Consider the following 22576-nt stretch of genomic DNA (forward strand, 5'->3'; position numbering starts at 1 on the left):
TCCCAACCAACCTAGTCATGTGTTGCTTCTGCCAGCAGGGCAAATGGGCCCTTTGCAGGTATGGCCCTGGTTCAGTTCCTCCAATTGAGCCATTATAATCTGGCAATGAGCTGTAGTGGTACTGCACTGTGCAAGGTGGAATAAAGAGAGGTAAAAACCATGGTTACAAAGATGTTTCTTTTAAAGAAAAATCTGCAAGCAAAGCGATTTCTAACTTTTATCTAGGAGGTGATGTACATATTCATTATATCATTGAACAGGTAGCTTGAAGTGATGCTTCAGCAGGTGTATCACAATGTAACCTACCATATCTACTGCAGCAGCTTGTCCTAATAGCCCATCACCATTCATGAACAAACCTCATTACACCTGAAAATCTGCCTAGTGTTCTGCTGCATTATGATTGTATTAGTATAGTATTCTTAAGAAATCTGTAGTTTTTGAGAGATGCCACAGAACCAGTAATCTTTTTAAATCTTCGACATTTTCCTTTTGTAATAAATTTCAAGTTAAGGAGCATCCTGATAGTACCGAGTTGAGTAATTTCTGATGCACATTTTAAAATTGATTTTTAAAAGTCAATTATTGGAAGTACTGTGAGTTCACTATGAGGTAGCAGTTGCATTTCCTTGAGTTCATATTATTGCTTTTTTGTTTTTATGTTATTGTTTCTTAGTGTTTTAACATCTTGCAAACTGCCCTGGGATCAATTGAGTAGGTTATGCTGCATATAAATTACTAAAACATAAAGTTTGCTTACAGCTAGAAGCCATTGGCATTTTCTAATTATTTTTTTGGATTTTATATTCCGCTTTATCACTACCCTAAGGAGTCTCAAAGCGGCTAACAATCTCCTTCCCTTCCTCCTCCACAACAAACACTCTGTGAGGTGAGTGGGGCTGAGAGACTTCAGAGAAGTGTGACTAGCCCAAGGTCACCCAGCAGCTGCATGTGGAGGAGCAGGGAATCGAACCCAGTTCACCAGTCCACTGCTCTTAACCACTGCGCACCACACTGGCTCTCAGATTCCTCTGTAAATAGTTGCTTCATACCATTCTCTATAACACTGAAGCAGAATTAACAATAAGCCTTTATAATCTGTGATACCATTCTGCAAGAGATGCTGAAGTAGCCGTGCCACACTTCTTTATTTTAAAATTATAGCTCAAAGTTATATATTGTTATATTATGCAGATGGAAAGTATTAACCTTCACAATCTTTGAGAGAATTTGAGTTTTTAATCCTTGGACAGAAATGATTGTTTGCTTCTAGAAAGTTTACCAGTGGCATCAGCAGCAAAATGCTGCTGTTATCATCCTTCTCTAAGATGAGTGCTCCTATTCTGGTCTCAGACCTTGGGAGGAGGGTGGTTAAGGAGGAGGGAAGAGAAAGGAACGTCTTTCCTCGCTCCCTAGCCTTCCCATGCTGTACCATATAGTGCTAGAAGATTCGGGTTTGTGGCTGCTTGTGAGCTCTATACTGTATAATTTTATTGCTACCCAGGGGGAACTGGTGGATCTGAAGAGTGAGAAAGGGAAAAGGTCTCTTTTCTTATTGTGTTTTATATTTCTCTTAAAGTGCAGGGAGAAGAGGTTTGTGTGTGTTTTTAAAAAATCACTCAATGCATATTTCCCAACCTATTTTGTTTCCAGTTTCAAAATGCTTCTTATATATACTGTTAGGGGATTTCCAAGCCCACTTCAATACCCCCCCTTTTTAATGACACCTTTATATCATGTATGCCAGATGCTGTCAGGCATTTTTGTCAGGGCCAAACTAAACAAAGTGTTACTTACATAATGTATCCTTGTATGCTGCTGTTAGCTGTTAGCGGGGGAGTTAGAAGTGTTGTGGGAGTTAGAAGTGTTGTGGGAGGGGAGTGCTTTAATCCTTTGAACTGAACCTCCCCTACATCCACCGCCCCCTGCATTTTACTGAGGAACTGTCCTCCCAATGTGAATAGCTGGTGCAGTGGCCTTCTTTGTGTTGACTCCTTGTTTGATCCTATTTGATCTCTTTTTAACAATCATGTCTTACTTGGCCCATTTGACAGATCTCACAGTTTTGCTTACAAAGTGAAAGGCACTCAGTCACCTGAATTGTGTTAAGAGTGACTGACGGTTATGGGGAAGAGGCAAATTCTCATCAAAAAGTACTTCGCTAGACTAGATTCTAGCACGTTTGGCATTAATTGCTTTGCATTGTCTTAAGGATAGTGTGGTCCTTTATATTATAATGGTTCTATGAAAGCCTTTCTCAACATGGCTCTGTCCGTATGTTGTTGCAACTTCCATCAGCCCCAGTCAACCTAGCCAATGGTAAAAGGAGTTACAGTCCAACAATATTAAGATAACACCAGGTTGAGAAAGGCTGCCTTAGACCAGGGATAGGCAAACTCGGCCCTCCAGATGTTTTGGGACTACAACTCCCATCATCCCTAGCTAACAGGACCAGTGGTCAGGGATAATGAGAGTTGTAGTCCGAAAACATCTGGAGGGCCAAGTTTGCCTATGCCTGCCTTAGACTCACTGTGTATTTTGAGTCAGACAGCATAGCTCTCAGTTGTCTTTTATAATAAGCCCAATATTTTATTTTTTCACTTGATGGTTCTCAATTTTTGTTACCTTCTGTTGTTAGTTAGATCAGCACCATCCAAAGCATTATCTGTGGTGAAGCAGAACAGTGATGTTTGATACAAAGTATCCTAAAAATCAGCAAAACACATAAATTCTGCTAACACTGGGTTGTATTCAATTATACAGTGGTGCCCTGCAAGACGAACGCCTCGCGAGACGAAAAACTCGCAAGACGAAAGGTTTTTTCGTTTTCGAGTTGCTTCGCAAGATGAATTTCCCTATGGGCTTGCTTCGGAAAACGAAGCTTGCCCCCGCACCCCGGACCTCTTTTGAAGCAAGGGGCGGCGGGGAGAAGATCGCTTCTCCCCGTTGCCAGCCCTGCAATCTCCGGGGACAGAGGGGAAGGTGCGCACGCGCCTTCCCCTCTGTCCCCGGACCCCTTTTGAACCAAGGGGCGGCAACGGAGAGAAGCGATCTTCTCCCCTCCGCCCCTTGCTTCAAAAGAGGGGACAGAGGGGAAGGCGCGCGCACCTTCCCCTCTCTCCCCGGACCCCTTTTGAACCAAGGGGCAGCAACGGGGAGAAGCGATCTTCTCCCCTCCGCCCCTTGCTTCAAAAGAGGGGACAGAGGGGAAGGCGCGCCGGACCCCTTTTGAACCAAGGGGCTAGTTTGTAACATTTTTATCTACTGTATTTTTTGCTCTATAATACTTACTTTTTCCCTCCTAAAAATTAAGGGGAAATGTGTGTGTGTCTTATGGAGCGAATGCAGGCTGCGCAGCTATCCCATAAGCCAGAACAGCAAGAGGGATCACTGCTTTCACCGCACAGCGATCCCTCTTGCTGTTCTGGCTTCTGAGATTCAGAATATTTTTTTTCTTGTTTTCCTCCTCCAAAAACTAGGTGCGTCTTGTGGTCTGGTGCGTCTTATAGAGCGAAAAATACGGTAATTAGGAAGTACGCTCTCTGTTTACTAGAGGAAAGGGCACAGCCCAGTTTTTCAAAGGGCACAGCCCAGTTTTTCTATTGCTTTGGCATGCTATTCCTCATACCTTTACAGAAAGAATGTCCCTCGCCCAACAACTATGCATGCAGAAGCACCTGTCTTTCCATTACAATTTAAGATTTCCCTGATGCTGTCTCCGGTCATTCCTATGAATGACAGAAAGTTATCTGACTTAGAATTTCTCTAGGGCTTTTTTTGTGCTGCGATTTTATTACAAACAGAAGAAAGTTAGTTTGGGACAAATGGGTGAGAAGGAGGACAATCAAAGTAATAATTGTAAACAGGAGAACAGTAAGAATACATGATAGCATTTTGACTGCTGAAAATTTTCAGTTCTAAACTACATCAAAACTAATTTTTGCCCTTTGAGCAAAAGGGTGGGAACAAAATGTGTTCAGCTTTGTGTAACAGACATGAATGAATCTGTTTTCACTGTGCTGCATGTTACCTTGGTCAGACAGCATAATCTTAAAGGTCTGCATTACCTTTTTTAATACACTGAGTCATATCCAGCACTGCAGTATCACTGGTGCAAGGGACTTCCATGTGTGCAATAAAGGTTCCTCTTCCTTTCCTGTTCCCTACACACATGACTGAAAGAGCTACTTTAAATAGGCCCCAAGTGTTGTATGTGCCTCATGGGACTTGTTCAAACACCAGACTTCATGCCATATCACAAATTGCTTTTAAACTTCCTATTTCAAAAGACGTTTGCCATGCAGTGCAGGCTGTGGAGGCTATTTTGAGCAACCTATTCCCAAATTTATTTAAGTATGCAAAATATTTGTATGATTCTTTGGATCCTAGTATGACACTCCAGAAAAAAACCTGAGTTGTGCCTAGCGTTTATCCTAAGATCTTAATGGACTCCATATGAACAACATTATAACTTTATCTCCCAAACACTTACCCTGATAGGATCTTTGCTGAATGCAAATACTATTGCTCTTTGGGGGGCTTTGAAGATAACCATCATTTATGTATGGAGATGATTGTTATAGCAAAATGAACACTTAACACTCAGGTTTTTAGTGCTGTTGTCTTTGTAAATTACAGCCTTAATATTCATGCATCGCATATGGCCAGAGTTATACTTGAAGTAGACCCATTGAAATTGATGGACAAGTTTGTTATGAATAACTTAAGCCCACTGATTTTAGTGAGTATGAGTATGACTTAGTTGGATACATCCCTGAATCATTGCTAGGCCCATGTAGTGGCAATGAACAATGATGTTCTTCATTCTGCTTATGAAGGTGTTCCTGAATATATTGCTTTAAATACAGAGAATACCATCTTTTACACTCATGCCTTAAGAAGAACAAAATGTTAGTTCCAGTGCAAGAAAAAATTATGTTAATAAATGTGTCACAAAGTAGCATATGGATTACTCAACAGCCATGAATAATATTATAACCTGATATGATACTGCAACTGTAATGACTTTCATAAAAACCTTGTGAATAAATTACTTGCAATTGCTGTTTGGCATATCATTAAGGTTATTCAGTACTGTAGAATTTTGTACTTCAGGGCAGTAGCAGAAATCCTTTCATCCTCAGCCTCTGTATTTAATAAATGTTTCCAGGAGTTGCCACTTCTGTACTAAACTCTAGCACCATAGAAACAAAACATAGCTTGCTGTGTGTGTAACAGAATATTTTAGCAGCTGTGGTATATTAGTACATTCACCATTTTTAAATCTTTGAATGTTAATGGTTCATTTATAGCACAATATAAACTTAATGTCATAGCTAAGTGCCATGCAGCCTTCAACCAAAATGTCTGTAGAAAAAAATGTTGTAAAATGTAGTCATTTTAATACTGCACTTAGTAATCTGTATAATTATGTGAATTTGCAACTAGACTATTCTTGTAGGCTAAAGCAAATTCTTATCAATGCAGTTCAAAAATAAAGCACAAAGAAGTTCTTTTCCAGACAAAATAAGTGGATTGGTAGTATTGGTGGATGTTTCTGGATAGCTTTTAGTATACAGTCAGTTACTGTGGTTCATATTATGACGTTTGATGGTTTCTGGTTCTGGCATTTCTTAAAAACTTGTTGTACACTGACTTCTGCAGGAGAGTGTATATTTACTCTTTTTGAACTGTGCACCCAACAACAATAAAATATACGAATGCAATAGAGTAAAGTGCACACACAGAATATGCTAAAAGAGCAGGTAAAAAATTGCCAAACTAAAACTACAAGCCAACAGCAGGTCTAAACCTTGTCTAACAAACAAAGTGTTTTCCTCTTGGACAAAGGCTATAAGAAAAACAACTTGATGTTCCTCCCTAGGAAAGGAGTTCTCACGCTTGCGCAGAGCCACTGGGAAAGCTCTCTACCACATCCTTGTCAAATACATTTTCGATATTAGTGAGATGCAGAAACAATCCCTTCCCCCAATGGACCCAAGCCATTTAGGGCCTTTAAGGGCATAATCAGTACTTCAAACTGGGTATGAAAACTACTGGTAACTGGAAGCCAGTGCAATCACCATAATTGTGAGGTCACATAGTCTAATCTTGTTGGACTACTATTGAAAAGGTGTAATTTCCAAACACTTTTTGAAACCTGTCTCAGAGAAAGTATTTTTTCCTGCTTATTTTGCCAGGGTAGAGGTACAGCTTAGAAGAAATGTATATTGTGGAGAAATGAGGGAGCAGGAGGTTGCACTTACCTTTCTAATGGTATGAGGTTGTCAAGAGGTGTGTGTCTTTATTTTTGTTCTGCTACATATTCAAAAGCCCCCCCCCCCCCGAAATATGGGACTCTTGACATACAGGTCTTCTTGCCTGCAGCACTATATAGAATGCACATTGATTTTGTGAGGTCCTACAGGCATTCTAGGAAATGCTGCAGGCAGGAGAGCCTGTGTATGAAGAGCCCTGTACTTTTGTGAGTGGAGGCCATTTTGAAGATGCTGTAGAATAAAACTAAGACCCCATCCATAGATATTTTTGTTGAAGTTCTTTTCCTTTTCAGTGGCCATTTCACTCCACCTGCTGAAAAACAGACAGTGAATTATTTGACACAGTGCTAATATTAAGCTTCAATTTGTTTGCTCTCATCTCGTCAATTACCGATGCCAAGCATCGGTTCAGATACATGTGGTCTGTTCCTGCATGGTATTCTGTAATGGCAGCTGGCAAGCTGGCATACAATGAGATAATACAATAATGATCAAGCCAAAAACCAGCCCTATGTACTTCACTTCAAAATAAGATATATATTTTCACCTCTATTCTGGCTCTGTCTTCATGTGCTTGATCAACCCATTCTGTATATGTGATTGAACATCCCTTTCAAAAAAATCCAACTAAATTCTGCTTACTGTTCAGTAGGGGTGCCACCTTGAATAAAATATTGATCACATGATGCAGTGCACACACATCATCTGAATCAGAATGCCCATCAACTTTAAGGGGCACTAGCCCCTCAAATATTTTATTGTGGGGGCTGAAGCCTCCATAGCTCCTAGGAATTGGCTCCTATGCTGATCAGAGTAGACCCGCTGGCATATATAAGTATAATAAACTTTTGGAGCACTCTGAGAACCCTTTTCTCCTGCTGTAGTTCAGCCTCCTCACCCCTCCTGCTTCAGTTCAGGTGGGACGTGGGTGGTGCTGTGACCTAAACTGCCAAGCCTCTTGGGCTTGCCGATTAGAAGGTCGGCGGTTTGAATCCGTGTGACAGGGTGAGCTCCCACTGCTCTGTCCCAGCTTTTGCCAACCTAGCAGTTCGAAGGCACACTAGTACAAGTAGATAAATAGGTACTTCCGGAGGGAAGGTAAACAGTGTTTCTGTGTGCTCTGGCTTCCATCATGGTGTTCCGTTGTACCAGAAGCAGTTTAGCCATGCTAGCCACATGGCTCGGAAAGCTGTCTGTGGACAATATCCACAGTGTGGAATTCTTATATCAATCTTGTAGTGTTCCACATGAAGATGCTTTTACAAGGAATTATCCTGGAATCCTTATCTTATTTTCTGCATGTGCCATTCTTCCAAATTTTTCGTCTGATACCTGCATACAAGGAACACTAGAATTCTTAAAATTATCTTCACATGGAACACTACAAGATTGAAATAAGAATTCCAATATAAGAACTGAATAGATTGTATTTCCTGTTCAATCTGCTGGACTTTAATTTCTCAGATTATGTTTCGTTTATATGATAATTTGGTCTATAGAACAATATATTTTGACATAATATGTTGAATCACATTTAAAAAGAATATATTTAGTTACATACAGTCTGTTACGTTGTTTGTGATGTTATCAGTTTTGTATTTACATGACAAAGGGTTTGGTAGTGTTTTGAATGTGGACAAATGCCAGCTCCCTCAGCCTGAAAAGGAAGATGTCCGTCACAACCCCATAGTCACCTTTGACTGGACTTAACTGCTCAGGGGTCCATTACCTTGCCTTTTACCTTTCAGTTCAGGTCACAGAAAGAGAATTTCATGTCTTCTCCTCCTAGCAGCCTCATATCACATTATTCAGGAGGCCCCACCCAAAAAATACTTCTCCAGGGAGGCTTTCTGATTGTCACAGGTAGTAGTGGAGAGAAGAGGAGAACATTCTAAAGTTATTTTAACTTAGGATCCAAGTCTGTGTTATTGGAAAATGAAAGTAGTTTTCATTTGTCTTGAAAATTATTGGGAAAATGCACAAAATTTTAAAATATTTTAAAGGAATAAGTAATTCTTTCACATACTGGAATGTGTGTTAGTCTTGTGAAATTGTTTGGCAGCATATATAAAGTATTGGCAGTATGTATGGTTGTTGTTTTTTTGCACAGAACATATTTTAATGTATTTATCGTCACAAGATTTGGTGATGGATTTTTATATAAGGTTACATTTTATGGTGGATGGGTATGTTGGGGGGCTGATAGTGAGGATGACTGAAAATAGAATCTGCACAGTCCATACAGCCAATTTATTCTATGCTGGGATCAAAGTATAGGGTAGTTGGCATCTCAAAGACCCCATCTGTGAACATTTTGGGGGCATTTGCTGACTGCCCTTGGAGACTGTGCTGGACTACATGAACATTTTCTCTGCTCTACCAAAATTATTTCCCTGTTTTTCTTGATTACATTCATCCTATGACTAATACACAACTATAGTTTTAATTTTGAAGTAGTAAATGACTATAGAATCATAGATTTATAGAGTTGGAAGGGAACCTGAGGGTCATATAGTCTAGCCCCCTGCAATACAGGAATCTCATCTAGATCATATATGGCCACCCAACCTCTGCTTAAAAACTTCCAAGGAAAGTCCACCACCTCTCATGGGAATCTGTTCCACTGTTGAACAGCACTTAGTGTCAGAATGTTCTTGCTGATACTTAGTTGGAATCTTCTTTCCTGTAACTTGATCAATTGGTTTGGGTCCTAATCTCAAGCACAGAAGAAAGAAAGCTTGCTCCATGTGATATTTGATATTTGAATATGGTTATCATATATCGTCTCGGTCTCCTTACCCAATTCCTTCAACAACTGGAGTTGTCATGATGAGGAATCTACCACCTCATATTTAAATAAGGGAGTCTGCCGTCAGCATATCGCTGCATTAATTCTGCTTCCAACTCTTTGCTTGTAATTGGTTTTGCTTTTTATAATCTGTTGTCTTGCACTGAAAAGTAGCAAAATCACTTATTGTTGACACTTTCAAAGAGGATAAAGGCTTTACAACTGTTCCACAGCCTGGCTTCAAAGGTTCATTTCTAGGTTAATAAAATTAAAGTTGCCATCTCAGCTATAGTTTTCTCTGCTTAGCTGCATTTGATAACATCCCATTTCTCAATGCTAGGAATAGGTGCACACAGTCAAGGTAAGCACAAAGCACAGTAAGAATCCTGTGTGTGATACATGCGCCAAGTACTCTTTCACCAATCTTAACCGTTACTAAAGGTCCAGGCTTGTGTGTTTCTAGTTCCTTAAACCTGGGAGCTAAGTGACATTGCCCCATGTCGTGCATTTTGTCATGAGCTGCATTGCAGGGGGTTAGACTAGATCAGTGTTTCCCAGCTGAAGGGCACAGGGCCCGTCGGCAGCATTGGCCCGGGTCTGCACGGCACGGGGGAAATCCACCCTGACGCCTAGCCGAGTGGGGTCGCCTGGTTCTGCTGACTAGATGTCTACTGAGAAGAAAGCCACACTGAGTTCAGTAGGCCTTACTCCCAGGTAAGGGTGTGTAGGGCTATAGTGTTTTATCTAGGGGCAGCCAGGGCTCCACCAGATGACAAAATCTTTCTGCACCAGGTCATTGAGGATCACTTGCTTTTAAAAATTCACCCACATATACAGAACTCCCTGAGCGCCTTTTGGATTGCATCTGTATGTTTCCCCCTTTGTGTCAAATAACTTGGGTCAAATAAGTGTTGCTTACTTTTTATAATACAATGGTACCTCGGGTTAAGAACTTAATTCGTTCTGGAGGTCCGTTCTTAACTGGAAACTGTTCTTAACCTGAAGCACCATTTTAGCTAATGGGGCCTCCCGCTGCCGCCGCGCCGCCAGAGAGCACGATTTCTGTTCTCATCCTGAGGCAAAGTTCTTAACCTGAGGAACTATTTCTGGATTAGAGAAGTCTGTAACCTGAAGCGTTTGTAACCTGAAGTGTCTGTTACCCGAGGTACCACTGTACATGAAAGATGGATCTCCTTCGAGAGGTTCTGGACTCTTCTTCCTTGGAGATTTCTAATTAGAGGTTGGATGGCCATCTGTCATAGATGTTTTAGCTGAGTTTCCTATGTTGTAGGCGGTTGTGCTAGAAAGATGACTCTTGGGGTCCCTTCCAGCTCCATGATTATATGCTTTTCTGCTTCAACAATATTTCATTATGTTCCTTTCATTTTGTCTAATTATATTTTGTATAGATTATAAAAATTATAAATAAAACATATTCAATTTGTAAACAAAACATTTAAATAGCTATCTTTCTACTGGTAGGAGGGGGGGTTAAGGGTATAGCCAGGATTTTTGCTGGGGGTAGGTCTTTGTTAGGGGCGACAGAACCTCAAATTTGTATTGATTTGCATTTGATTTTTACTTATTAGGGTGGGCAGTCGCCCCCCTGCCCCCCGGCTATGCCCATGAGGGGCCACAGGAAGGAAACAAGGTCAGAAGGGGGCCATGGTTGGAAAAAAGGTGGGAAATTCGACTCGATGACCCCTGAGAAATCTTCCAACGCTACTGTTCTATGATTCTATGAAATCTTGTATACTTCTGGTGATGTGCTGTGATTGGCTGCAGCGCTCTTATAAGTCATCTTCTCTGATGTGGTGGGAAAAAAGAGGTGAACATGATGGTAAGGGGGTCCTTTTGGATTCTCTCTTGGCTTCAGTGGGAATACATTAACTGGAGCCAGTTTCCTCTTGTAGCATTATTGGTGGGAGGATGGAGTGACTATGCCCCAGGCACCCACAAAAGTTCTGCTGTGGTTGCCTGGCCTCTGGCACCCTCTGCCCATCACTGCCTTACCTCTGGTGCTCTGGTGGCAACTGGGCCAGGGTCTGTGCCTCCACTGCGGGGCCTGTGTTCAGGCCTGCTGTGGTTGTGTGTAGGAATGAAAAATCATCTGTCTAGGGTGCTTCCGCAGCTGCAGTGGGCCCCAAAAGAGGCCCCATGGCAGAGGCGCAGGTGCTGGCTCAGTCTCCAGAATGTGTGTGCACCCCGCATTGATGTGGGGTCATGATGTTGCGGTGCGACATGCACTGGGCGCCCACAGTCTGGGGGCCAAGTTGGTGCCACTGGGTGGTGGAATTATTTTATATATTTATTCAGTGCTATTTTTCTAGAAAAAGTGGTGCTGGAACTCACCATGAACACCTCCCTTGTTCTCTTATAATGACAATAGCACTCACCCAAGACATGCTGGAACTCTGGTAAGTTCCGGCTGAAAAAGAGCCCTGTATTTATTGTTGCTCGTTGTGCACTGCCTTGGGGTTTTTATTATTTTTTAGCTGATTGGTGACATTTAAAAATGTCAATATAAAATATTGTAGATGTGGTGCAGAGGCTGAAAAAAATAACTGTTTGCATCAGCAAAGATAGAAAAAATACAAACCAGAGACTTTGTCTCACCACTAATTCAGGGAATCATAGAACAGCTTCTTTGTATAATGTTCCCATTTAATTTAATTTAAAATACTGTGGTTATCTGGATGGGATTAGATTGATATTTATTGAATCTCCAATTTTTTTAGTGACCTACTAAAATCATTTGATTGTACTGTGATCTAACTCATATTAGGTTGGAAGTGATTTGAAAAGGATAATGTTAATGAATAACAAATATTTTTCAGTGACTGATTTGAGACAAATTGATCATATGGAGCAGAAGCCGATAATGAGGCAAGTGTGAGAAAATGCATTCAAAAATAAGTACCAGGATCAATAAACATACTCAGTGTGCAATTATAAAAAAGTATGAATTAGTATGAGTCAATCTGTGCTGCAAAAAAGTAACTTTTTCTAGAAGTAGGTCCAGGAGAATCAAAGCTGGTTTTGAACTTTATGTAGTGGTACCTTGGGTTACAGATGCTTCAGGTTACAGACTCCGCTAACCCAGAAATAGAAATAGTACCTCAGGTTAAGAACTTTGCTTCAGGATGAGAACAGAAATTGGGTGGCGGCGGCACATTGGCAGCGGGAGGCCCCATTAGCTAAAGTGGGACCTCAGGTTAAGAACGGATCTCCAGAACGAGTTAAGTTCTTAACTCGAGGTACCACTGTAATGGAAAGCAGAGGACTAATAGTGTTCACTGCTGTATAAGAAAATGAGCTTGGAAGTTAGTCTGAGTCTGTTTCTGAAATGGTAGAAGGATTATATTCCTTCACTGCCTTGCAAGAAAACTAGGTTTTGCAGTAGGTCAGTTCAGATTGCTTGTCCTACATAAGTGAGATGAAAGGTTCTTGTTGACAAGACATGACTGTGTTTGAAAACATCCTGCTTAGTGTAATGTAGCAGGTCTGGCTGAAAGGGGGGAAACATATAAAATTATGCAGCACAGAGGTCACTGAGGACACATGAAAGAGAGAAAGTTACGATTTGATATTCTCCTTAGTAGTAGATTAAAAACACATATTTAGCAAACTTTTTGAAAACCAAAAAAAATCATGCAATAAACGTGTCAGATTATTCCAAGAGTTTTGAATTTTTGAGGGTTGCTTTTGTGCACCAGATGTTTAACATCCAGCATCAGTTTGTCCCAAGAGTAAAGGAAAACTGCTTCTTGCATTGATGGGAAATCCCTGGTCTGTAATAGACCTTTACTGGTTTTCACAGGATTGAAGAAATTATTTCAAGGAATTGGTCTGTGACTGATGCACCTGCATTTATCCTTCTACAAAAAACTGATAAATTAAGCTCTTACATGCTAGAAAAAGGTAAAATTAATAAATATGCAATGGAATCTTACGCCTGTTGCCTTGGAAGTAAGTCCCATTGAGTTCATGTCTAGGTAAACATGCATAGGCTTATGCTCCTTTTTTACAGTGTGGTTTCCGGAATATGTATATGGTCCACAAATGCTTTCATGCTCCTTTTAATGCCATAACAGTTTTTATTTCATTTTCCCATTTGACTGCCATTTTATATTTCCTTTGCAACTTAGAAGATCAGCCAAACGCTTACTTCTATTTAATGTTCAGTCTCTTCTGTTTGCCTTGGGCCTCCCATTCTGAATTCTCTGCAGAAATTAAATTTTTCACATGGAAAAGCATGTACCAATTTCTCCACTGGCCATCTGTGTTCCTATTAGTGGCTGGGGAAGAAAGAAATATATGATTATTTCAAATGAGTGGAGCACTGAAGTATATTACTGTAAAATTTGAACAAGCTAGAAACAAGAATTCAAATACAGAGATCCACAGGCCAAACTTTGACATACAATTACCAATATGGATGGTGGCCATATTTTAAAAATAAAATGAATTTAATGAAAACCTTTACTCAGAGTAACTTTTCATTGCTAGTTGTGACAACAGTGTTTAATTATATATGCAGTATTCATTTTATCACCTGTAATTTGTAGTGTACAGCTTCTTCTCCTGTTGCAAGTTATGGTGCTTCCACAAATTATCTTGCAGTCTTAGGATGTCTCTGCATTTATAAAAAAAGCCTTGTGAAAGCACTTTAGACCATTGTTGTCCATAAATTTGAGCTTGCTGCTCAAGCTATAGTGTTTGTTTTAGAAGTGTAACCCATGGTCTTATTGTTGTTTATCAGTTTATCAATTGTTTACTAAATCTATATCAATATGTGACAAGGCAATAGATTGTTAAACTGGAGTACAGTGGTGCCCCGCAAGACGAAATTAATTCGTTCCGCAAGTTTTGTCGTCTAACGAATTTTTCATCTTGCGAATCACGAAATCCCATAGGAATGCATTGAAAATCAATTAATGCGTTCCTATGGTCAAAAAAAGTCCAAACAAAGCCAAATTTGGTACAACAACAGTTTATTAACTGCTCTTTAAAGTCACACATACTGTAAAGAGCAGTTCAAAAATTGAAGGGAAAATAAATTAACTTTATAAACAAAACATGTCTTTGTTTTTAGACAAAGGAAACAAAGTCGCGAGACGTTTTCGTCTTGCGAAGCAAGCCCATAGGTGAAATTCGTCTTGTGAGGCAAATCGAAAACGGAAAAACCTTTTGTCTAGCCAGTTTTTTGTCTTGCAAGGCATTCGTCTTGCGAGGTACCACTGTACCAGTGAAAAGTCAGGCAATAACAGCTACAGTACAGGATGTATTAAGAAAGCCTATAGACAATTATAGTACACTAACGCATTGGGCAAAAAACCCCCTGCATTGCAGGGAGTTGAACTAGTTGACCCTCATGGTCCCTTCCAACACTACATTTCTGTGAGTCTATGACTATAAATTACTGGATGAATTTACCAAGATGTACTATTGCCAGTGTCTAAAGATCTAACTACATGAGACTCTTAGAAGGTCTGTATCTGAGACATGTGCCTACTGGGAGTCTGAATAGCAATCCCTTATTTTAAGGGATTTCCATGTTTACTAGTTGTAGGAATGGTATCTTGTCTGGATAGTGGACTGAATGAGAGCAAACAAACTGAAACTCAATCCAGATAAGACTGAGAAATTGTTAGTGGGTGGTTTCTTTGACCAGATGACTGGGAGGTTGCCTGTTCTAGATGGGGTTACATTTCCTCTGAAGGAGCAGGTTCAAAGCTTGGGGGTACTCCTGGATCCTTTGCTGCCACGGCTCAAGTGGCCTCAGTGGCACAGAGTGTGTTCCATCAGCTTCAGCTGGTGGCCAGCTGTGCCCTTATCTGGACAAGGATAGCCTAACTACTGTTGCCTATCAGTAGCACCTTAAAGACCAACTAAGTTAGTTCTTGGTATGAGCTTTCATGTGCATGCACACTAGGTATCTGAAGAAGTGTGCATGCACACAAAAGCTCATACCAAGAACTAACTTAGTTGGTCTTTAAGGTGCTACTGGAAGGAATTTTTTTATTTTGACTATGGCAGACCAACACGGCTACCTACCTGTTACTGTTGCCTATGTATGCTCTGGTAACTTCAGGGTTAGATTACTGCAATGCATTATACACAGGGCTGCCTCTGAAGACAGTCTGGAAACTTCATCTAGTACAGAATTCAGCAGCCAGGTCGCTGGCCGGGGCAAGACAGTTTGAGCATATTGCACGTATCTAGGCCCAACTGCACTGGCTACCAATTAGTTTCCAGGCCCAATTCAAAGTGCTGGTTTAGACTAGGGTTACCAGACAATCCCCGGTTCCTGGGGACTGGATTCACGGGGACAGTCCCCGAATTCACCAGTCTGTCCCTGGACAAAATCTGTCCCCGGAATGTCCCCAGATTTTAATTAATGTCCCCGGATTTATGCCTGGGGACTTCCGGCAAGGGAACAGCCAGTTCCAGCCAGCCAGTCCGCTGGCAGGGGGGGGGCGGGCGGCATTTAAACCGAGGCGCCAGCCAGAGAGCTTCCTTCTGGCTTGCTTCCTCGATCCATGCTCACCCCGAACTCATGCAGAGCCGCCCGCAGCAGAAGAGCCCAAGTTGGGGGGGCAAGTGAGGTGCTGAGGTAGTGAAGAAGAGAAGCATAGAAAAGAGCTGTGCCACATTGCGAGAGAGATGGAGCGCGGTGGTGGCTTCTCACAGGGACAAAGAGGCACAAAAGTGAAGGCTGAGGGGGAAACGGGGGGAGGAAGGCAGGTGGACGGGTGGGCAGGCTCCTTTGCTTTCTCTCTCTCCTCTCTCTCCAATGGCCACTGCGGAGATGGTGAGTTTAACCGGGGGGGGGAGGCGCTGTGACGCCCCGTGTCCCTGGCGGTGCCACGCTGCCTTCCTGCCAGGAGTGGGGGGTGGGGATTGAAACGTTCTCAGGAGACGGAGCCTCCCTCTGCGCCTCCTCTGGCACCAGCAGCCTTTCCTGTGAAGAGGGCTGTGTGCGAGTCCGCTGTTTGTCCATCTCTGGTAACAAGACACCACCACCTCCAGTTAAATCTCCATAAAGACTGCACTCACCCTCCAGCGGTCTCCCGGTTATGGGAAGCCAGTGCCTTATGTGTGCGTTTTAATGCGTGTTTTCCCAAGACCAGTGAGCGCCTTTAGTCAATCTCTCTTCCCCCCCATAACCTCTTTTTTATGTTTGTGTGTTTGTAGATGGGCTTCTCCGCCTACATTGTGTCGAGGTGCGCACCGAACAACTTAGGGGTCCCCCCCTAAAAACAGGTCAAGAACCCTGGGCAACCCTTTCCTAAAATAATAAAGCATGAAATTTAAAACAAAAGTAAAAAGTGCCGCCATAATCCTTGAAAAAAATCTGGTAACCATAGTTTAGACCTATAAAGCCTTAAATCTTAAATGGCTCAGGACTGCAATGCTTCAAGGACCACATCTTTCCATATGAACCTACCCAGACCATGAGATCATCTTCTGAGGTCCTTCTTGGTTTGCCCCCTCCATAAGAGGTCTGGAGGGTGGCAATATGAAAACGGACCTTTTCTGCAGTGGCTCCCCGTTTGTGGAATGCTCTCCCGAGGGAGGTTCACTTGGTGCATTCATTATACACCTTTAGGCACCAGGCAAAGGCGTTCCTCTTTCATAGAATCATAGAATCATAGAATCATAGAATCATAGAGTTGGAAGAGACCACAAGGGCCATCGAGTCCAACCCCCTGCCAAGCAGGAAACACCATCAGAGCACTCCTGACATATGGTTGTCAAGCCTCTGCTTAAAGACCTCCAAAGTAGGAGACTCCACCACACTCCTTGGCAGCAAATTCCACTGTCGAACAGCTCTCACTGTCAGGAAGTTCTTCCTAATGTTTAGGTGGAATCTTCTTTCTTGTAGTTTGGATCCATTGCTCCGTGTCCGCTTCTCCGGAGCAGCAGAAAACAACCTTTCTCCCTCCTCCATGTGACATCCTTTTATATATTTGAACATGGCTATCATATCACCCCTTAACCTCCTCTTCTGCAGGCTAAACATGCCCAGCTCCCTTAGCCGTTCCTCATAAGGCATCGTTTCCAAGCCTTTGACCATTTTGGTTGCCCTCCTCTGGACACGTTCCAGTTTGTCAGTGTCCTTCTTGAATTGTGGTGCCCAGAACTGGACACAGTACTCCAGGTGTGGTCTGACCAGAGCAGAATACAGTGGCACTATTACTTCCCTTGATCTAGATGCTATACTCCTATTGATGCAGCCCAGAATTGCATTGGCTTTTTTAGCTGCCGCGTCACACTGTTGGCTCATGTCAAGTTTGTGGTCAACCAAGACTCCTAGATCCTTTTCACATGTACTGCTCTCAAGCCAGGTGTCACCCATCTTGTATTTGTGCCTCTCATTTTTTTTGCCCAAGTGCAATACTTTACATTTCTCCCTGTTAAAATTCATCTTGTTTATTTTTGCCCAGTTCTCTAATCTGTCAAGGTCGTTTTGAAGTGTGATCCTGTCCTCTGGGGTATTAGCCACCCCTCCCAGTTTGGTGTCATCTGCAAATTTGATCAGGATGCCCTTGAGTCCATCATCCAAGTCGTTGATAAAGATGTTGAATAAGACCGGGCCCAAGACAGAACCCTGTGGCACCCCACTAGTCACTCTTCTCCAGGATGAAGAGGAACCATTGATGAGCACCCTTTGGGTTCGGTCAGTCAGCCAGTTACAAATCCACTGAGTGGTAGCAGAGTCAAGACCGCATTTTACCAGCTTCTTTACAAGAATATCATGGGGCACCTTGTCAAATGCCTTGCTGAAATCAAGGTAGGCTACATCCACTGTGTTCCCTTCATCTACCAGGCTTGTAATTCTGTCAAAAAACGAGATCAGGTTAGTCTGACATGACTTATTTTTCAGAAATCCATGCTGACTATTGGTGATCACAGCATTCCTTTCTAGGTGCTCACAGACTGTTTGCTTAATGATCTGTTCCAGAATCTTCCCTGGTATTGATGTCAGACTGACTGGGCGGTAATTATTTGGGTCCTCTCTTTTCCCCTTTTTGAAAATAGGGACAACATTTACCCTCCTCCAGTCTGCCGGGACTTCGCCTGTTCTCCAGGAATTCTCAAAGATGACTGCCAGTGGTTCTGAGATCACATCTGCCAGTTCTTTTAATACTCTTGGATGCAGTTCATCTGGCCCTGGAGACTTGAATACATCTAAACTAGCCAAATATTCTTGTACTATCTCCTTAGTTATTCTGGGCTGTGTTTCCTTTGCTGAATCATTTGCTCCAAATTCTTCAGGTCGGGCATTGTTTTCTTTATCGGAGAAGACTGAGGCAAAGAAGGCATTGAGTAGTTCAGCCCTTTCTGTGTCCCCTGTTTGCATTTCACCATCTTCTCCTCTGAGTGACCCCATTGTTTCTTTGTTCTTCCTTTTGCTACGAACATACCCATAAAAGCCTTTTTTGTTGCTTTTAACCTCTCTAGCAAGCCTGAGTTCATTCTGTGCTTTAGCTTTTCTGACTTTGTGTCTACACGTGCTGGCTATTTGTTTGAATTCCTCTTTGGTGGTTTCCCCCCTTTTCCATTTTTTGTACACATCCTTTTTTAATCTTAATTCAGTTAAAAGTTCTTTAGATAGCCACCCTGGCTTCTTTAGGCACCTTCCATGTTTCCGTCTCATTGGTATTGCCTGACGTTGTGCTTTTAGTATCTCCCTCTTAACAAACTCCCAGCCATCATGAACTCCCTTTCCTTTTAGTATTGTTGTCCATGGGATCTCACCCAGCACTTCCCTAAGTTTTATGAAGTCGGCTTTCTTAAAGTCAAGAAATTGAGTCCTAGTATGCTTGGCTGCTCCTTTCCGCTGTATAGTAAACTTCAGAAGAGCATGATCACTCGCGCCTAATGATCCTTCCACTTCTACCCCACTAACCAGGTCATCAACATTGGTTAGGACCAGATCTAAAATGGCTGTTCCTCTTGTTGCTTCTCCCACTTTCTGGACAATGAAGTTGTCTGCAAGGCCAGTGAGGAATCTGTTTGACCTTATGCTCTTGGCTGAGTTTGACGTCCAACAAATGTCCGGGTAATTGAAGTCCCCCATTACTACTATCTCCCTTCCTTTTGCATGCTTGGCCATCTGTTCCAGGAAGGCATCATCTATGTCCTCCGTTTGGCTTGGGGATCTATAGTAAACTCCCACAATGAGGTCTCTGTTATTCTTCTCTCCCTTAATTTTGACCCAAATGCTCTCACTTTGGCTTTGAGGATCTAAATCTTGGATCTCTTCACAGGTATACACATCCCTGACATATAACGCCACTCCTCCTCCTTTCTTGTCTGGTCTGTTTCTCTGAAATAGATTGTATCCCCCCATTATTACATTCCAATCGTGGGACTTATCCCACCAGGTTTCAGTGATGCCTATTATGTCATATTTAGTTTGCTGTACCAAGAGCTCAAGCTCATCTTGTTTATTTCCCATGCTTTGCGCATTAGTGTACAGACATTGAAGTCCATTAATCATTCCCCCGTGTCTCTTATTTAAGGATTTTTTCCTCCCACCACTAGGTCCGCGTGCTGTTTGCTCCATTTGGTCTATGACATTTGGATGATCATCTTCATTAATTGATAGACTCCTACCTTCAGGAGCACTGTCTCCCTCCCCCACATTAGTCAGTTTAAAGCCCTCCTGATGAGGTTTCTGAGATTTTTGGCAAAAACATTTCTCCCAACCGTTGTGAGGTGCAGCCCATCACTTGCCAGAAGTCCATCTTCAAGAAACTGCAGTCCGTGATCTAAGAATCCAAACCGTTCCTGTTTACACCATTTGCGGAGCCAGCTGTTCACTTCCACTATTTTCCCCTCTCTCCCTGGGCCACGTCGTTCAACTGGGAGGACAGATGAGATGACAATTTGTGCATTTAGTTGCTTCAATTTCCTGCCGAGAGCCTCGTAGTCTCTTTTGATCTTCTGGAGGCTATTGCTTGCAGTGTCATTGGTTCCCACATGAACCAAGAGGAAGGGGTATTTGTCAGTGGGTTTTATGATTCCTTGCAGTCGTTCAGTTACATCTTGGATCTTAGCCCCGGGGAGACAGCACACTTCCCGAGACATCTTGTCAGGCCCACAGATCACTGCTTCTGTTCCCCTCAGTAGGGAATCCCCTATCACCACTACACGCCTCCTCTTGGGTTTGGTCGGGGTTCTTCCGTGAGCTGTCCGTTCCAAGGTCGCCTGCACATTCCCTGAGGACTGACTTTGCTGCTCGTCTTCATATACCTGATCGAGTGTAATGAGGGAGAGATCCTCAAATGGAGTCTGCTCTTCGTCTTCCATGCTAGGGGAGAGGACCTCAAAGCGATTGTGTATTTCTAAGCAATCAGAGTGAACCCTGGGCCTCCTACTTCTTTGAGTCATGTTTCTCCATATATCTGGCTCCTGTGTTGGTGAAATTAACATCTAATGCCCTTTTGAAATGTGTTTGAGGGGAGGTTATTGGGTTGCTTTTGTTTTTATTTTGATTGTGTATTTCATGTTTTTATATTGTGATTTTATCTTTTGAACTGCCCTGAGACCTGTAGGTATTGGGTGTTATATAAAATTAATAATAACAGGATTGACCATGATGAATAAATCAGGCTGAAGAAAATGGCAGACTGATCATTTCTTGTTCATATTTGTTTTTAAAACAAGACACAAGTTACTTGTTAATGCAAAGGCCTGTAATGTGATGGTTCATTTAGATAAGGGAAAATAGCTTCCAGTGGGAGCAGTTAGAGAAGGGGGCACAAGACTTCACCTCTGCTCAATATTTACAGCATTGCCTCCACAGGGTTTAAAATGCAAATTTAAAATGGGCCGTTAGATGATAGTTGTGTGCATTGCAACCTATAGTTTGGCCACAGAAAAATGCATTTTATGTTTGTTCCTACTTGCTTGTTGACCAGATATCCAGTAATTTTAATGTTTTATGTTCCTCTTTTCTCTTATCTCCCACTTGCAAGGTAAAACATGGGGAAAGGGAAATACAGTTTCCTTTTATCTTATGAAATCCATAAATAGGAGTGGTTCAGACACTTTCTATACTAAGTCAAAAGCTATGGTGAAGTGCAATTAAAGCTGACAGCACACATGAATAATTTAAGTTAAAACACTAGGATGTATAAATTATAACATCTCTAATCACTACAACCTTGGCTCGAACTAAAGAAATTGTCCAGAAATTTTAAGTTACAGAAACAGGGTCAAGTGAAGAGATGAGAGGAGCCCTCAAAGGAAGGAGATTATTCCCAGAGAATGGGATGGCAGCGGGGGAGAATTTACAGCTAAGTCAGTAGATCATGAGACTCTTAACCTCAGTTGTGGGTTTGAGCCCCATGTTGGGCAAAATAATCTCAGGGTTGTGGACGCTGGACAAAAGATTCCTGCATTGCAGGGAGATGGACCAGATGACCCTTGTGGTTCCTTTCAAGTCTACATTTCTTTGATCTATGACCTGCTTGAGGATCTGATCATTCATTTTTAAATAGTCAGCTTGGTATTAAAACATGGGGGAAATAGTGCCAAACTTTGTGGCATCACTCTTTCCCCACCTCTGTGATGGTAGTGGGGCTACCTCAGAATCTAGGCCAGATCGTGGAGTAGTGGGGGCTCATGAAGCAGTTGGTATTCAGACAATAATGCGTTTTGAGGATTCTTTTTCTCTGAAAGTTTCTAAACAGAAGTTGGATGGACGTGTGTCATGGATTCTTTAACTGTGATTCTTATATTGTTGAAGGTTGGACCTTTGGGTCCCTTTGAACACTACAATTCTGTGTTTTTGTTCTATGATTATTACAAGTACAATGGGAGTAAAAAAAAATTGCTTGTAAAATTTTTGCGTTGCAAAAAAACTCTTTTCTGTCTTCTTATCTCTTTTGATTGAGCCAAATTTCTAATCAAGCTGGGGTGGGGGCCTTCTTCCACTGATGGACTCTGTTGGTGATATTCTTAATGCTGTTTGCTAAAATAGAAGTAGAAAAAAGTTCCATACTCTTATTCTGCTAAAGAGCAAGACTTAAGGTGAAATACTAAATTATGAGTTCACAAACATGAAAGTATTTCTATATCCCATAAGATAAAATGTACACTACAGACAAATATTAGGAATGCATTCCTATATTTACTTATAGGCCAAATGCCAATTAAAAGCAAGTGTTCCTTAGATGAATTGGCCAAACCCTGTTTGTTGTCTTCAGTTGCCAAACATTTGTAATCCATAGGCTTCATAGCTGGGCTAGCTATAAAACTTGTACAAATGCAATATATTTAAATCCCCTTTACAGACTTCCAAGAAAGGATGATAACTATTTTCAAAATAAATAAATAAAGCAAATAAATAATACATGATATTGTGTTTAAAGATTGAGCCTTGGCATTTCTTAACAAATTCTGATACTGAGACTTGGTGTGACCAGGCTCAAACGAAGCCCTGGTGTGCAGATGACTACCTCCATAGTTGTCATGAGGATGACTTTTAAACTTT

At 41.8% G+C, this 22576-nt stretch overlaps 1 protein-coding gene and 1 long non-coding RNA gene across 4 annotated transcripts in view; one reads left to right on the forward strand and one right to left on the reverse strand.

The window, feature by feature from the left end:
- ATRNL1 (attractin like 1) overlaps positions 1-22576 on the forward strand; it is a 524570-nt gene that overhangs the window by 24388 nt on the left and 477606 nt on the right. The gene's annotated exons all lie outside the window — the stretch shown is intronic.
- Positions 13171-15898, reverse strand: LOC309532922. Its single transcript, XR_014220072.1, has 3 exons — positions 15617-15898; positions 13622-13702; positions 13171-13364 (listed from the first exon to the last, which is right to left on the reverse strand). It is a non-coding gene; the product is annotated as an uncharacterized lncRNA (long non-coding RNA).

Source organism: Podarcis vaucheri, assembly GCF_965113315.1.
Source record: "Podarcis vaucheri genome assembly, chromosome: 5".
Taxonomy (NCBI): Eukaryota; Metazoa; Chordata; class Lepidosauria; order Squamata; family Lacertidae; genus Podarcis; species Podarcis vaucheri.